The following is an 11,583-nucleotide window of genomic DNA, read 5'->3' as shown; positions in this document are numbered from 1 at the left end:
AAAATTGCCAATATTTCAGGCCACAAAAAATGACCTTGTCATATTGTTCAACATAATAAAAGCATTAAAACCATTTGTCCTATAGTGAAAGATGTACTCCCTCAACCAAACTTGGTTGTTTTGCCATTATAAATTCAGATAATTGAATTATTTCACTTTTTAAATAAATGAATGAAATTGACCTGTTTGAAGGCAGATGATGAATTAACGGAATTGATCTAATGTGAGCCTTCTACAGAAACATTTTAATTTAAGCAAACTTTTCTTTCAATACTTCTTTGCTCTCTTATAGATGATAGCTAATATAAAGTCAAAGGACAGTGACCCACTGTTTGGCCACGCCCTCTTGCCCTCTTCAAGTGGAGTAGGGCTCAGAGAATGAGAGAAAATTCTGCCTGACTGCTTGTCTAACACACTCACTCGCACACTCCTCCCCTAATCACTCCCCTCACCTCTCTGATTGTGCTCCAAGGCAAGCTTAAGCAAATGGTTTTTTTTTCCCACAGTCAGGAAACATTTATTCTAACTAACATTTACCCAAATCAATACATTTTAATTGAAACTAATGGCAGTTAGCTTAAACCAACAGATTTTTCACTGGCCTAAGTACGTTAAATCAATGTATTTTTCAAAATTGCTGTATCTTGTGTAAAACAATGCATTTTCATTTTATACAGGACACATTTTTATTCCACTTTAAGCTGCCAAACGAAAGAGTCAGACAGAAGTAATAGATCTCTTTTTTTCATACCAGCCCTAAGATCTTGAATGAAAGAAACATATTAATCATTCAGATATATGAATTCGATTTCATTCGGTTTAATGTAACAGACATTTATTGAGCACCTACTGTTTGTGAGATACTGTGTTTGACATTCTGGAGGGTATGAAGTGATTAAGATAGAGTTCTTGCCCATAGAAGCTCATAATTTAGTGGTGAATACCTCCATGGACGGAATTAATTATAACATAAGACAAACAGCTAGGGAATTGTAATGGAGGAAGATATTAAGTGTGACTAAGGGATTCAAGAGGAGATGTGAAGGTTTAAGCTCACCTTTGAACGACGGATACCTGTAGTGGGAAGAATATGCTAGTTAGATTGGATAGATTGAAAAATATATTAGTTATGTAATGCCAGCTATTATAGCCAATACATCCTACATTTGCAGTAGCTTAACAAAATAGAAAGTAATTTCTCACTCACATAATAGACGACAATGGCTGTTCCTGATCAGGAATCAATTGTCTTTAACTTGATGATTCTATGATGAAGGGTCCTTTTAACTTGTGATTCCAGCATCCCCTAGGACTTGGAGAACTCTGCATCCAGCAAATGGACTGGGAAAGAGCCTGGAGAAGGCACATCTGCTTCTTACCAGCCTTATTCAGAAGTGCTACAAATCACTTCTGCATACATCCTATTCGGAATTGGTCTCCTTGTCACACCTGGATGCAAACGGACTGGGAAATGTAGAAATTTTCTGGGAAGCCGCATTGTAGTGATAACTGTATCCTATGGAAGGAGAGACATGAATTTAAGTGGACTGCTAGTAACTTTGCTGCAATCGAAGACACAAAGTAAGAAATACAGAGGATTGTGAATGTGGCATGAAAAGCATGTGATGAATATTTTAGGAGGTAGGCAAGGCCAGAATATAAAAAGCTCTTTACATAATCCTAAAATGTTAATTCTGCACATAAATGGGAGCTACTAAATGTTTCTGAAAGAGAATATTTTCATAATGTTAGTTATTTACTAGTGACTATAGCAAAACAAACAAATAAAAAAACAGTGCACAGGAGACAATAGAAATGCTGCATTAATTTTAGGCTTTTGGATTTTTTTTTAAATCTTTTTGGACTTCAGTTTGTTCTTCTCTAAAATGGGATGATTGGCCGAGGCTCAATATTTTTTACTTCGCTATTTTTCATAATAATCCTAATCTATTCCCTCTATGTTTATTAATAAGCAATTTCTATGAGCTAGACATTGTTCTAGGTTTGGGGATATAGGATTGAATAAAACATACAAAGTTTGTCCTTTCATGGGGTTTACATAGCAGGGGAGTAGACAAAATTTATCTATACCTTTGTAGAACTTTTATAGAACTTAATCTTACTTTGGAGAAATATATGTATACATGCACACACACACATACACACAAACACATACATGCTTAATCTCACATGGGATATTTATTTCCCACATAAGATTAAGTCCTACAAAAATAAATAAAGCAGTGTAAGGGAATTAAAATAATAAGATAATCAGAGCAGCCCTCCCTGAAAAGATGACATTTGAGCCGATATTTAGGTGAATGGAGGGAATAGGGTATAAAAACTACAAGGAGAAGAGGGTTGGTCAGAGGGAACAACTAAGAGTACAGGACCCGAAGCAGGAGCTCATGGTGTGTGGACACACAGCAAGGAAGCCAGTGTAACTGGAGAGCAAAGAACGATGAGAAGGCCGGGCGCGGTGGCTCACGCCTGTAATCCTAGCTCTCTGGGAGGCCGAGGCGGGCGGATTGTTTGAGCTCAGGAGTTCGAAACCAGCCTGAGCAAGAGCGAGACCCCGTCTCTACTAAAAATAGAAAGAAATTAATTGGACAACTAAAAATATATAGAAAAAAAAATTAGCCGGGCATGGTGGCGCATGCCTGTAATCCCAGCTACTCGGGAGGCTGAGGCAGGAGGATCGCTTGAGCCCAGGAGTTTGAGGTTGCTGTGAGCTAGGCTGACGCCATGGCACTCTAGCCCAGGCAACACAGTGAGACTCTGTCTCAAAAAAAAAAAGAACGATGAGAATGGATTTGGAGAGGTAACCAGTAGTGAGATCATATATGGTCTTTTGGACTTGAAAGAGTTAATATTTTGTGACTTAAAAGAGAATGTCTATAAATTAGATATTATTGTATAACAGCCCACCCCAATACTTGTCAACCTAAAGCAACAACCTTATTTTCTCAAAAGTATATTGAGTGACTGCTCAGTTCTGTTCAACTGGGCTAGGCTTCATTGATCTTGGCTGGGCTTCCTCATTCCTATGAAGTCGGCTTATGGATTGGCTAGGGACTAGCTGGTCTTGGATGACCTTGTCTGAGAAGATTCAACTCTGTTCTCAGTATTTCCCACATTCCTCCAGCAGGATAGCCTGGGCTTCTCATTACAACAGAGACATAGCAGAGGCAGAAATACACAAGTGTTTTTTTAAAGTCTTTGCTTGCATCAAGTTTAATTTTTGTCTTATTGGCCAAAGCCAAACATGCAGTCAAACCCAGAATCAGTGTGGAAAGAAAGGCACAAAAACTGTGATATGAAAATCATAAAAATTGGGCCATTAGTTCAGCCAATCTACCGCCATCTCCCCTTCTTATAACAATTATTTATTGTGTCTCCCACATGCAAAATGAGCTCATTGCATCCAAGGATCTCAGAAGGTTCTAACAACCATGGCATCAGGCTTGGAGTCCAGAACTTTGTGCTCCATCTCAGATCCTGATGTGTTTTCTGATGCACTTTCTCAACTTATTGTTCTCTATGTCTCTTTGCTCATCAGAATAGCCTCCCTTTTCTACTAGCCACTTCTGAAAGATTATCAGGAAATAATCCCTTTGCAAAACTTTCTCATCTTCCTTCTTGTCTGTAGTATGTTGGGAAATTGAATGACTTTCAATAGTTTCAATCTTTTTTAGTCCAACAGGGGTCACTTTTGCTAATACAATTCCCTTAATAATTTGGGGGGCTTTTAATGAATCTTATTTTATTTTATGTCAACTTCAAAATCCTTGTCCACAATATTTTTCTAGATATGTTTTTATACTTTCTCTAGACTTACTGTTACTATTGGATCAGTCTTCTGTGGGACCATGCCTTTAAGATTCTTAGAAGCACTTTTGTTGATCTGAAAGAAGATATTAAGCACTACTTCAATTCTTCCTTATAGCCACATCTCTGCTCCAGGCCTGTATTTTACTTTGAGAATTCTTTGACTGCAAAAGAGACTGGAGATTAGAAACTAGTTTTATTTTCCAGTACAGAAAGTCCTGATTCTGCCTGCAGACTAGCCAGATCTTTCTTTATCTTACCTCTTTCTTGTATTACATTATCATAAACAAGTAGTGAGAGTAAGCTGCCACTTTTGACATGCTGCATAGAATTCTAGTGGCTCAAATCCCAAAACTGATTACCTTCAAAGTTATAATAGGCAACAAGTTTACAATTTTTTTTCATAATTATATAATACAAGTACCCATTTTCTGGCCTTCTATAACATGGCATGACTGTTTTTTGGTCTCTGTCTACTGCCTGGTCCTAAAGCTAATATCAAAAGTTTTATGTTTGTTATGACAGAACAAGAAACAAATTAGTTTCTTGCACTGAAAACTACAAAAAAAAAAAAAAAAGGTTTAGTTAGGAAAACAGAGCTGTTATAAGAGCAATGGGAATAAGGGATTAAATCTCACATAATTGTGTGACAATATGTAATATTGTCAATATTGACAATAGAGAAGTGAAGATACGTAAAAGAGAAATCAGAGGATAAGAACAAGATTCACTCACTGAAGTCTTATAAGCCAAGAGCATGTGGCTGCTGAAGTGGGAACATGAAGATAAGCTTGTGGGGAGGCCTATGAATGCAGTCCCTGTGTAACTACCACCAAAGTGTGTCTACACGCAGCGCCTGCAGGTGGCCCTAGATCTGCTATTGGTGAGCAGAGTCAATCATTGAGGACAAATACTGGACATAAAGTTGAGGGGAGGAAGGAAACATCCATCTGCCATAGAGTACCTATTTATATCTGCCATAGATCAGTCATCTATTTATTTAATAATATCCAACAAGTACTGTATGACTAGTGTTATCCTTAACACTAGGGATCATGGCTATAAAATATAATATTCTCTTACATGAAGGTCCTCACACTTGGACAAAGAGAAGAAAGAGAAGAAACAAAATAACGTAATAATGACTGCGAAAATGTTAAGAGATTAATACAGGGCTAAGAGAAGACATCCATTTTTCATTTACTCATTTAACCAACTTGTGTAAGAGTGCTTACTATGAAAAGGCAGTAGAGTCTTCCTATCTCATGCTGACTATGTCTGAAAAGGGGCATTGTACAGGTGTCTCCAGACAGACATACCAACTCCTCTCCTCATTCAGCAAAACCAGAGGTAAGCTCTAAGGCTAGCAGCAAGTTAGAAAGCTGTACTAATTCCAACTGAACAAGACCCTTAAGAATCTAACCTTCTTCCCCTCTGCTGTATCTTGTCTCACTTTTCTTGAAGATACAGAAGAAAGCAGTATCTCCTCTGTTACCCAAAGAGGACCTTGACAGGCTTTATTGTAATATTAACGTTAATAACAGTCATGCAAATTATTAGCATCAATAGAGTGTTACACACAACAGACATTATTAACTCCTAACAAAAAGGGGTCATTGGAGGTATGGGTGGCCAGACAGATTTCAAGATGGGGAAAATGGAGCCATATCTGCCTAGGCTTTCCCCCGAAGAGAGGTAGGGAAATAACTCTAAATAACACTATCATGACATGTATTCTCTCCCTCCATCCCCTATGTCTTCCATTGAATCACATTCCTCCTTTGGTCCACTTTCTGAAGGTTGAGTAGCAGAGTAGAAAGAGCATGAAGTCAGAGCTCTGGACCGATCTGAGCTTTTAAATCCAGCTCCGTTGCTCATGATTTAGAGTAAGTTACTTAATGGCCCAGAGACCTATTTATTTGCTCATCAGTAAAATAGAAAGCAGCACTTCTTTCACAGGGTGGTTTCTAGATTACCCAAGAGAGCAAAAAAGGAGAACCCTACAATAAAGGATTTCATTATTTCATAATTCATTAATTGTGACTGTTATTAATTACTATTACTGACTCCTCAATTATTTATGATTTCTGTAATCATTTTTTTAAATGAGAATGTATGATTAGATCACTTATATAAGCTCAAGAACAATTAATGAGATAATAATGTAGTCCCATTTTTTGAGGAACTACTATATGCTAGGTGTACTATATACATTATTTCTAATCCTTACATATGTAAAATCCACCCAACTTTGGGATTTCCTTCACCTAATGGTTTGGCCTTCAAATTGCCTTCTCTGTGTTCTTTTTTTAAAACTCTATTGAATTTCAGCAGTGTTATTGTAAGTAGATAGCTTAAATATTCTGTTTTCAAGAAGGTGCACCTGCACTGCATTGGACAAAGCTGGAAATTGCATGCCTCATTGGGCATATGATTGTGCACCACCAATGCAGCAGCATTTCCAGCAGGTGGGGCTCATGAGAAATGAAATTAACTCTTTCTTTGGAGAGAGCCTTCAAACACCTGACTGGCCCTCGGATGGAGGTTCTGGTTATCTTTTTGAGTATTCAGTTATACACATCATATAATTAGCTGTTTAATTGTTTACCTAAAGTTTATTCATAAATCTACTTGCGTAGATTTGTGTAGTCATTATGATGTATTGACAATCACCAGGTTTGCAAAGCTTTGCAGCTCCATTTGCTTCCTGTCAAATTTCTAAGGGCTATGCAGTATTTACATTGGTCATGAAAATGTATGCATTTGTTTGTTTATAAAAAGTGTCATAGTGTCTAAAAATGAGAAAAATCCCCTTAACTCTCACACCCCCAATGCATTTCCTGATGTTCCCACTTTGCCAAATGAAATATTTCCTCCTCTTTATCTTTCCCAGTATGGTTGATTTGATATGCTTGGTTAGGAAGACGATTCCTTCCCAGTTTCTGTTTTTGAGAAAGGAAGGCATTGGTCTTGTGTTAGTTTTTATAGTGATTATGGTGACTGAGAGCAAAGATACTTTACCTTCGATTTTTAGGCTTAAGAAGCAGTGGCTGCTGAGCTTCCCAAAGGCCACTGAGAAACTCAGCAGAACCAAACTCAGCAGAAACTCAGCAGAACCTAGATTTGATCCTGTTGACTTGATTTCTTTATGTGAATCTCAAAATACAAATATCAGTTATGGAGTATTAGCTTTAGAATTTTTAGGGTTTATCACCATATATAATTCCTGTTAATTTTTTACATATAGGTGGACATGATACACTACGTCTGAACTTCGAGGGTGAATACTCTGGGTCTAAGTCCTCACTCTTACCACTTCTGCTTACTTACTGATCATGTGATTGAAAACAAACTACTGAAACTCTTCAGCTTTAGCTTCCTCTTCTCTATAAAGAGGAATAATAATATTTACCGTACGAGTTGTTTTGATGATTAAACATGAAACGTGTGTAGAGAGTCTACTACAATTCCAGCCACACAGCAGTCTTTAAAATGTTAATATTAATCTGTAAAACATATGACATATGTTTAATGATTACATACTAAGATTTATATGCCGCACATAAATATATAACAGAAAGTTGAGTGGGATTTTTTATTTTACCCTGGATTGAGGCTCAAACCTGAAAACAAATTGGTCCTGATTTCGCTATATTCTAAAGAGAACTTGCAACAACTATATCCTGACAGCTCCTGCTGGGTTTTAATTTAAGGCACTATAACAGGCCCTACCACCAGCTGCCAAAAGCAAAATGCTCCACAACCCCCTTCCTGGTTAAAAAATAAGACTGGGAAGAACACAAAGTTGAGAATGGCTAATGTCCTGGGAAATGCAGTGTTTATGATTAGAAAGGAAGTGCCCTTCCACTTCTTTGCAAAAGCTAAGTCATCGTGTTAGGAAGAGAACTTCTCTTTGAGATCAGCATTGTCTGAAAGGAGGAGAGACTTGCTTCTGTTCCCTGCTAAATGATTGATGGACTACAGAATCAATCAATGTGGAAGTTAAAGAGTTATTGAGAGAGAATGACTTGCATCTTCAGAAGATTAGGGGCTTACATGAGTGTACATCCCAGGGTCTAGTTATTTTCTGTAGATTTCTGAAGACGGGAGACTTGCTTTAGACAACAGGACAAAAAACATATCATAATGTAATGTGCCTAGGAAGAAGATGGGGCAACTTTCCACCTCATCTCACTTTCCTGAAGCCCTTAAAGGACACTGGTCAGAAATTTAGCTATTTCTAACTCCAAAGAGTCCAGTGACTTGAGGTAGAGGAAGGCACCCTGGGCTGGCTGGGTGTTCAAGACTAAGAGAACATGTTGGAGGCATGGATAGCTGGAAAGAGATGAAAAGAGATATGACTGCCCTGTCTTGTGGGACAATAGTAACACAGAGAGTTAGATTCATGCTGATCAGAGCTGTAGCAAAACTATACACACTCTCCACGTGCAGACCAGTCCATTGACAGAGACCACGGACAGTGAATGGACTAGACCAAGCCAGTGTGAGATAAGGAATACTTCCCTGAAACCAAGTCTGGGAAGGTGGTTTCTTTCTCATCTACTTCCCCTCCCAAAATTAATACAAGAGGCTTTGAAAAGGGGCAGATGCTAGAATAGGATGAAGAAAGAAAATGATGGCAGCTCCCAACCATGGATTAAGTGTGAGATAATGGCAGTGTTGAAATGATTATAACAAAAATAATATCAACAATTATAATAGTATCTAATGCTTACATTTCTCTCACTCTATGCCAAGCAATATTCCAAGTCCTCCATATACAGCAAGTCATAAGAGCCATAAGATGTGGGTTATTTTATTGTCTCCACTTGATTGCTAAGGAAATGGAGCCCATTTGAGTTTCAGTGACCAACCCAGTGACTAACCTAAGAAACCAAAGCCATCAGGTGGCTCTTCTAGGATTCAAATCAATGGTGTCTGGCTCCAGTATCTGAAACCCCCAAACTTAAGTTCAAACTTGTAATCTGGACTGAAATTTTAACAATCAAAATCTACACAAATTTTTACCAAAATGGGAGAAGAAATTCTGACAAGCAGATTCAAAGACAGAGATTGGAGATAAATAAAACTGTGTCACATTGACACCTCACCAAGTTAAAACTATTTGATAAAGTCACAATAAACTGATTTTAAAAGCATAAGTAAACATATATATGGTGTAAATATATCATATATTTTTACTACAAATTGAAGACTCTTAAAGGGTACCAAATAAGTTTTTGCTAATAAATAATGTTTACCAATGTAACAATTATTATAATGTATATCATTTGCATAGTATATGTAAAATTCTATGCAAATGTTAGAGATAAATATTGATAATAAATGAAATTATTGATCATAATATATTAGATTTATCTTATTTCCTAGGTGTTCACTGTAAGCTTTCTTTATTGGAAAACCAGAGAGAATAAACATAGATGCATCCTTTTAAGAAAACCAGCTCTCATTCTTTACATTTATGCCATTACAATGGAAATGGTAGATGCTTGATTACAGGGGATGTTTAATATTAGATTGAAGAAAATATTAAAATAGTACAGCAGACTGGCTTAAACAAGTCTGCACTGGCACTCGGGAGGGTCCTGGTGACATGCTAGGTCTCCTCCATATCTAATTTTGATAATATGATTGATGATATGATTTCTCATAAGTGGTGGAAAGAAACAACATCAAAACTAATCACATTATGCTGGCATTTGGAAGTCTAAATAAAAGGTATGTGAACTCATTATAGGAAGATATTTTTTCATTTGAAATTTAAATTTGCCAGCCCATCCATATTTGTCTGGAAAACTTGTGAATTTGTTTGTAGATGAAAATGACCAGAGTTGAGTAATCAGTTCCAACTGATTACAGTTTATAATAGGCAGCCCTGGGACTTCCTGTCAGTTACAGATCTGCCTTTAGAAATCTCAAGAACAGGGAGTCTCTATAACCATGTTTCTCCATCCCCTCAAAGGAAGAAATGCCCCCCCGCCCCAGATGCTGATGGAACTTCTCTGCAAATTTAGTTTCCTCGATGGTTTGGTTTTTCTTTAAAGTGGAAATTTTTAGAAGTTTTAAATTGAGAAGATAGTATGCCTTTATTTTGTAGACTTTTTGATGATATAGCTATGGCTGTGCAGCAGTCTCTACCAAGGGGGAAATTAACTTTAATATAAAAACACACAGCTAGGAGAACTCGAGAAGTCTATCATTTTTCCAATATGCAGTATTGAAGCCCCACAGTAACACACCCTACACTTAAGCTATCAAGAAATTAGGCTATTTGAAATGTTACAAATATGCAAGCTATACCCATTATCCTAGATGGGCAATACAATTTATGGGAGATATAATAAATAGAGGGAAATTTAGTATGTTTGTTCAATATAGAGTAGGTAATTGAAGTACAGGATCCAAAGTAAAACCATAAACAATAATTAGATAGTGAAAATGTGGAGAGTTGACCGTGACCCACATAATAATACAGCTGAGCATCAGCAAAGACGGAAGCCGGCTTGCAGTTGGCAGCAGATTTTAAAGGGAATGTATGCTTAATAAACATCTGGGAAACTGTGATAATATCTGAAGAAGAATCTTCCAAAGAAGAGAGCTCTCTAATCTTAACCTTACCGTCTTAATTTGTGGAGGAACATATGATTACATAGATGTTATTATGCACATCTGGAGTGGAGTTAGTCTGATGTCTCTGTGAGCCTCGGCATTGAGCAGATTGCAATAAAAATGTGTAGTGTTGCATCCTACAGTGAGCATCACTGAGAGTTTGTAAGTTTAAAGTTCCCTTCAAGGTTGTTAAACTATTTAGGTTCTCGGGTGCAAATAACAGAGAGATTTTGTCTAATTTAAACAAAAATACAATTCATGGGAGGAATGTGAGGGCTTGTAGTATTACCATGGGGTTGGAGAATTGGATTGGAAAACTAAGGTATGTTAGGCAGCAGGAACAGACTGGACAAGACATCAACACTTCAGCTGCAATACACACTTTCTAACCAATGTCTACCTGTGCTGAAGAGTCAATGTACCAGGAGAAAAGACCTGAGTGGCTGATAATAAGTTATATATGCACCCCCAGTTGTACTGGGGCAGGGAGAGGTGGAATATGCTCCTTGGAACTTTCCTCAAGATTCATGTGCTTTTGAGTGTCTAAAAAGCATCACATGATATAACTGACACTCTGCTAAGCACTAGGATGCAAAAACACTAAGCCTAGGATGTAAAAGTTTTGCCTTTAGAAATTTTCTTTATATACACGAATCATTGCAGGAAGAAAGGAAGGGAGAGTATACAAGATAGAACATAAAAAGTAGATACCACTATATCCTCATTTTACATACCAGGAAACAGAAGCATAGACAAGTAAAATAGCATGCCACGTATTCCAGGACTTGAAGGAAGTAAATATTATGAGTGGTGTACAATCAGGCAATAAAGATGACCATAACTTATGGATCAAAGTGCAACATTTTTTAGGGTAAAAGAGGGGCACAATTAATATTAATGCTAAGACAACAGGCTTAAAAAGAAGTATCCTTGGCATATCAGAATGCAATAAGCCTGAGAAAGATCACATTACAGAAAGGATACTACATAATGGCTTTGCACACTTTAGTCAAAAGCACCTAAAGCCATGCTATCTGATAGAACTTTCTACAATGAGGGAAATGTTCTATTTCCGTCTGTCCAATATGTGGAATCTGTCCAAAACATGGCAGTCACTAGCCACAT

This window comes from Propithecus coquereli, unplaced genomic scaffold (genome assembly GCF_000956105.1).
Source record: "Propithecus coquereli isolate 6110/MARCELLA unplaced genomic scaffold, Pcoq_1.0 Scaffold87, whole genome shotgun sequence".
NCBI lineage: Eukaryota > Metazoa > Chordata > Mammalia > Primates > Indriidae > Propithecus > Propithecus coquereli.
This window is presented reverse-complemented; position numbering follows the sequence as displayed.